Below are 7574 nucleotides of genomic sequence, written 5' to 3'. Positions count from 1 at the left end.
CTCCTGCAAACGGATGCTTCCGACGTGGGTCTGGGAGCTGTCCTGTCCCAGGTCCAGGCAGGTGAGGAGCATCCCGGCACTTTCATCAGCAGGAAGCTGAACCCAGCCGAGAGGAACTACGCAGCGGTGGAGAAGGGAGGCCCTGGCCATCAGGTGGGCAGTCCTGGAGCTGCGTTACAGGGCCGGGCGGTTCACCCTGCTGACCGACCATGCACCCTTCAATGGATGTCCCGGGGCCAAGGACACCAATGCCAGGGTGACCCGCTGGTTCCTCGCGCCCAGGACTTCCACTTTGATGTGAAACACAGAGGTCAGGGTCACTCCCGACCCCAGTATCCCCTTGAACATGAGGACCAGGACAGCGCTTGGGGAGGTGACGGGCGCCCCGAGCTGATAGCGCTGCCCTGGGAATAAACCACCATCACCTGGGAAAGCCACTAATCACCGGACTCGCCGCACCTGAGAGCTCTTGTCGGTGGCCAGATAAGCCACGCCAGGCTCGCACTCCAGTGAGCTACGACACTCCTACATGCTGTCTCTGACTGTTATCTCTTTGTATGAAGCCAGTCCTTGAACCGCGACACGGAGCTAATTCCCAAGATTCACCGCTACACCCAGAGCACCGAGCACCCAGAAGATAACGCCACTGACAGCGGTTGTGCACCGCTCACCATTCACCTATCACCTATATATTGTTAAATAAACGCAGCCCTCCGGTTCAAACGCCTCTGTTTGTGCTGTGCTTCATCCGCCCGTGTGACACATATATACACACACATACACATATATATATATATATATATATATATATATATATATATATATATATATATATATATATATATATATATATATATATATATATATATATATATACACACATATACAGCGCCATATATATATATATATATTATATATATATATATAATTTCTATAGCCCGATATATATATATATATATATATATATATATATCTAGTAAACTACATCACATGGGGAAGGTTATTTAAGTGGCTTTGAACGTGGCATGGTTGTTGGTGCCAGACGGGCTGGTCTGAGTATTTTAGAAACAGCTGATCTACTGGGATTTTATGCATATCCATATCTAGGGTTTAAAAAGAATGGTCCGAAAAAGAGAATATATCCAGTAACCGGCAGTTCTGTGGGCGCAAATGCCTTGTTCATGCCAGAGGTCAGAGGAAAATGGCCAGACTGGTTTGAGCTGATAGAAAGACAACAGTAACTAAAATAACCACTCGTAAAACTCAGTGTATGCAGAAGAGCATCTCTGAATGAACCTTGAGGCGGATGGGCTACAGCAGCAGAAGACCACACCGGATGCCACCCTGTCAGGCTCACTAAAATTGGACAATAAACAGATTGGAAAAAAAGATTGGAAAAACGTTGCCAGGTCTGATGAGTTTCTATTCTGCTGCGACATTCAGATGGTAGGGTCAGAATTTGGCGTCAACAACATGAAAACATGGATCCATCCTGCCTTGTATCAATGGTGCAGGCTGGTGGTGGTGGTGTAATGGTGGATATTTTCTTAGCACACTTTGGGCCCTATAGTACCAACTGAGCATCTTGTCAACGCCAAAGCCTACCTAAGTATTGTTGCGTACCATGTCCATCCCTTTATGACCACAGTGTACCCATCTTCTGAGGGCTACTTCCAGCAGGATAACGTGCCATGTCATAAAGCCTGAATCATCTCATACTGGTTTCTTGAACATGACAATACGTTCACTGTACTCCAAATGGCCTCCACAGTCACCAGATCTCAATCCAATAGAGCACCTTTGGGATGTGGTGGAACAGGAGATTCGCATCATGGACGTGCAGCCAACAAATCTGTAGCAACTGTGTGATGCTATCATGTCAATATGGACCTCTGAGAAAATCTCTGAGGAATGTTTCCAGTACCTTGTTGAATCTATGCCACAAAGGATTAAGACAGTTCTGAAGGCAAAAGGGGGTCCAACCCGGTACTAGTAAGGTGAGTGTACACACAAACACACACACACACACACACACACACACACACACACACACACACATGAAAATGTACAAAAACAAAAATAAAAAAAATTATTGCATGTGCAAATAAATAAATAAAAATGTAAAATGAATATATTGCATTTCTTAGACTTTAGTATCTCAGTACTACATACTACATATGAATTTGGGCCTAAATTATGTACTATGGATACACATATATTGTTTCATTTTAAAAACAAAGTATACAATAGAAAAAATTTATATTTTTATGTAATAACCTAAATTGTTTTGAATTTTTAAATCATATTAGGACTGACAATATTATATATAACTGTTTAATAATACATTTGTAATACCCCAATAGTAAGTCTCTTAAGAAAACTATATCCACACCAACAGAAAAAAAAACCCCAACAAACAAATTCCTTAGTGCTCCACCTTAGATTAATAACCCACGCATTTAGTTCTCAAGGTTTTAGCGTCCAAACCACACCTGGATAAATCCTACATTGGCCTAAATGTTAATAGTGCACACGCCCTTTACTCGGACAATAACCTTTGGAAAAAAACATGGGTTTCCAGATTGCCATACATATTGACCTGTTTAGATACAAATGTAAATATGTCAGTGAATATGGACAGTGTAAAAAAAAAACTAAACAAACAAGCAAACAAACAAACAAAAAGTAAAACATTTTCAGAATTTTCTATTTAGGTAGTAGTGCCTTACAATAAATTTTGTATTATTGTGTAAATAAACAACAAATCTGTTGAAAATTCAGGTCAGTGGTAAAAAAAAAATAAAATAAGTAAGAACAAATAAATGACAATGCCTAGGTTTAAAATGATTGACAGCTCAAAATAATTTTCACATACAGATCTTCAGTCAAGCTATGTAAGGTCCATAAGGACTACATATTAAACATAAAGAGAATAATCTTGTTAATTTGTGCCTATGACAGAGTATGTGACGTCAACCGGTGCCCATGTCAAGAAAATTCATGGTCTAATTCAATGTGTGCTTAATGAAGCAGGGGGGTTCTATGGCACTGACGTTAAAACCCATTCATTAAACCTCAAGTCTTCAATCATGTTTTGTCTCTCTCCTTCTTTCTATCTATTTCACACCCACTTTCCATTTCACTTGGATATAGCCAACGCTTATCCCAGTTTAAAATCAAACCGTGCCCAGGGCTGTTGAACAAAAGTGCATGACAGTGTTTTTTCTACCCTAATGATCTTGATCTGTTCATGTGCCATGGCAAAGAGAAAAACAAATCACAGAGAGGGGAAAAATATTTCCACTGCCATTTTTTTTTTTTTGAATTTGCATTAATTGAAACAATAATCAAGATTTTAATTGGCACAGGCAGCCTTAAAATTAACCATTGGATAAGAGTTTAATGATGATGAGGTAACATTTCTTATTATTTTTTAATCTTTTTCTGTTTAAAAGGGGAAAACACAACACACTTAATATACAAAACGTTTGTCAGAAAGATCTTAAGATCTCATTGAAGGATTGAATAAAAGGATGGGAATAAGGGAAAAGAACATTAAAATGAGGGCATGTCCTGCATAAATGAGGCTGGGGAATGGAGGAAGGCAGAAAGGCACAGACCTCAGGGCCAGCTTTACCCTGGACACACTGTAGCGACTGCTGCCACTGATGTTAAGAGCACACTTAAATCAAGAAAAGTACTCAGAAAATAATTAGAGTAAAACTAATTGGCCAACTATTTAAGTTGAAGAGGCACAAGGAAGGGCAGGGAGGCTGAGGAATATAATGTGTCAGTCTTCTGGTGATAAAAACTTCCAACAATCTCCTAAAGGTGATACAACCATGTTCACCTTGTCTCAGAATCATTTACTTCCAAATGTTATTTTACACAGAACCAATCAAAACATACATATTAAAACGTGAACAAACACCACTGTGTTAAATTTAAATGATACCCAAATGTAAGTTTTAAAGCAGATGGATAATTCATTCATTGATTTGCTTAAATAAGGGGCCTACTTTGACAGTGTGTTGACAAACACATTTTTATTACATTATTTTCAATGTGCCAAGTTTAACATGGCAAGAATAGACCTAGCAGTATCTGGTTACCATGATAACTTCAATCACTTAAAAAGGCTGTGAGTGTGAATTTGTCGGTTCGCTACAAAAAGCTTAAATATGTGTAAATAAGTGTGACTGACCAAATCGACTGGCTCGGTTTGACCCACCCCGAGCTTAAATGTCAACCTACGCTTATGGTGTAGTATCAGATGGGTTATATTTTGCATGTAAATAAGCAGAGTGCTTTTTTGTTTCACTCTTGACATGAATAAACCTGTCATCTGTGATTTGTTGCGCCTTTTCATTTTATTCCTGGTGTGAATAGGCCTGTCGTCAGTGATTCGCTTTGCTTTTCATTTCACTCTTCGTGTAAATAGGACTGGAGACAGTGTTTTTGAACCTGATTTTTAAAATAAATGTGTTTACAATGTAAGCATAACATACAAGTTGTAATTACAAAATCTGTTGTGCTGTGTTGCTGTTTTTTATTCTTTCCTATAAGTGCCCCTTGGTGATACTAAAACTATGATAGAAACAGGCCTCTATGTTTAGCTCCCACTTTCATTCTTTCCCTTTCATTTTCAATTAAAACAATCACTAATTCCACTATAGTGACTTTATTCAACAGCAACAGATTGGCCCTTTAACAACAGCCAAAAAGCAACTTGTAGACCTGGCACGTGACTCGCTAGAGTTGTCTAAAATAATCAACAGCAGTGGCGGTGGTATCCCTTAGGGCCAACGGAGCAATCCTCCTCCTCACCCGCTGCACAGGAAGTCAGGTCTCGGCTGGCAGCCCGTACGGCTCCAATGGAGTGAGACTGATCAGGCTTGTCACGAACACAGAGCCTCAGCTCACTTCACCGATGGCTGCGCAAACTAGGACAGCTGACATTTAGAGCTGAACGGGTACCATGCTAAACCGAGCAACAAAAGAGCAGTGAACAGTGCTCAGTCCAAATCTACTGGATTAACCTGTCTGTACTGAAGGACCCTTGTGTTCTGATTCATTTGATCACTGAAGTCAGAGCATTGCTGTTTAACAATGTTAAATATTTTTGAAAGAGTTAAGGCTCCTACTTGGAGTTCCCATAGTGAATCTAAAAGAAGAAAGACAAAATAGCAACAGCAATTTATTGTCTATTTGTCCTTCCATGGAAAGAAATCATTTACACCTGGTAGGATTGCTACACTAGAACACTGACATTGCCCTCTATTTCTCGCCACCAGTGCAGACTGCTCTCATGACAGGCCCTCAATGCCCTGAGGGACACAAGTGGATTTGGGAAGGTAAACATGTCCAGCCTACTAAGATAAAACCAGTGAGATGGCACACTCCAGGCAACTATCATGCTACACGACACCATTCCTACTGATGCCTGCATGGCCTCCCTCCACTAGCAGAGGGCAAACCTGGAGAGAAGGGGACATCATGCGAGATTTGATGAAGATTTAAACCGTCAATATGGTCATCTACTAGCCAATTGTTAATTAGTTGTTAAGAAGCTGTGATGTTTGCACAATTCTAAACATGTTAAGAATTACATTGCCCTTTCTCCATCACCAGCAAATGTCTCCACCTTTATAGAGTGACATAGTCATATATTATATATAATTACAACAATTCTCTTCTCTTTCACGTAGTACTGTTACGCAAAAGCCAATGACCACATTTACATAGACCAAGGTCCATTTACCGGTTGAGCCAGGTGTGTCCTACTTCTGGATCGCCAATGTCCTGTAGTGTTTAGAGTTTATGCAAGATCATTGCAGTGGATAAACCTTTAAAATTCTGATTAATAGATTTGTAATAATCAGAATATTACCTTAAAGGCCTCTATATACTTCTCTTCCTGGTATTTTGTTTTTTTCGCTCAAGAGTAAACAGAAGTTTGAATTAGCTGAGCAACAGTATACTGTTTGTGAACATTCCAAAGCAGCAAGCAATGTTTAGGTGAGTATTCAACTATTTGGTGCAATCTATCCTTTCATAAACAACTAGCACACAAAAATAATGACAGTGATAAGAAAAAGCAGTTAAGTCAGCATCTGATCATATAGATGTGGAAATATTTGGCCCAATATGTATCTTGGCAGTTCAGTTCATGTTTTTACTAATCTGACCTTTACTGTTCTGACCTCCAAACACTGTGTGAAGAAATTATCCTGAAAAGATTTTCCATGTAAAACAAGATGTCCCAAAGTACATCTTAAGTATAGCATAGTTCTTTATCAGACATTAGGCATTCATATGTACATGTTAAACAAACCTTAAAACTCAGTATTCCAAATCTGACCTGAAATAATTCTTTGCTCAGGAAGCAAAATTCTTCAAAAACAACAAAGATTTGATTTTCCTCTGTAAATTGTCCAGTGAATCTCTTTGACCTTTTCTGGCTACTTTTTAAAGAGAACCAACAAAATTTAGGTGCAAATTTACAGAGCTTTTACATTGTACAGAGGCAGACATTCCACTGGCCTTTCACAAGTACCTCTTACATAGCTAAATCTGGTCATCAGTTGTTTCTGTGGAAAACAGTTTGTACATGAAGGCAAATTATGACAAACAGTGTTACTAAAAAAATCTCAGCAGAAGACATGCAGCTTAAATCGACATGCTGATGACAAAATAAAATTAACATGCTTAAACCTGCTGATATCAAGGCAACAGTTTTAAAGAAAATCGGAAACTAATTTAAATCAAATCAGTTTGAGTTTTTTTTAACGGAAGTCTGTTGACTTTTTTTGCAGCACTATTTTGCACAGCTTACAGTGAAGAAATAATACAGCTTTAACTATATATACACAACACTCCTATGAATAAGAAGAAGCTCTGCAATCATAAAATAAATATAACAACATATATTCATATAGATTCTTGATATGTCAAGATTCATAAAAAAATTGGCTTAGAATAATGACCCCCACAGTGGTGACCTTACAGACGGCCACTAACCTGTGGCTAAAATGAGTTTCAGTGCATTATGGTCCACTGGGAGTGAACTGTACATGTCAATGCATGAGTGTAGTATACTGCTGAGGGACTGAATGCTGAGACGGTGATGCTGATGATGGCTGCTATTTTCCGTATGTTTACCATCATTTCGGCTCTCTTGGGGAGGACAAACATGGCTCCGACTGGAAAAGGCCATAGAGCAAGGGCCTCCCGAGGCCGTACACGCCCTCTCACGCACACATGGGCACAAACATACACACGATGGTGCAGCAGAGATGAGGAAATAAAAAGAAAAAAAAAAAAGGGAGGGAGGGCAAGACACAGGGTGACTGGAAGGGGAAGCGAGAGAGAGAGGGCCTGCAGACACAACACAGCTCAGAGTTGATTGGGAGTGACAGGCTGCTGATTAGTCAACTCGCAGCCTACACACGCGCACAAATAAGAGCAGAGAAATGAACGCTTGCACAAGAGTGACCTATTCGTACATGCACTTCACATGTAGTGTTTTGTGAAGACATTATTATGCACTGATAAACATCCTTTCTCCAAACAAA

At 39.6% G+C, this 7574-nt stretch overlaps 1 protein-coding gene across 2 annotated transcripts in view; it reads right to left on the bottom strand.

Annotated features, from left to right (window-relative positions):
• Window positions 1–7574, bottom strand: part of babam2 (BRISC and BRCA1 A complex member 2) — a 64067-nt gene that overhangs the window by 34461 nt on the left and 22032 nt on the right. The window lies entirely within an intron of this gene.

Source organism: Puntigrus tetrazona, unplaced genomic scaffold (genome assembly GCF_018831695.1).
Source record: "Puntigrus tetrazona isolate hp1 unplaced genomic scaffold, ASM1883169v1 S000000663, whole genome shotgun sequence".
NCBI lineage: Eukaryota > Metazoa > Chordata > Actinopteri > Cypriniformes > Cyprinidae > Puntigrus > Puntigrus tetrazona.
Note: the sequence above shows the minus strand (reverse complement) of the source record. Positions and strands in the feature narration are given on the sequence as shown.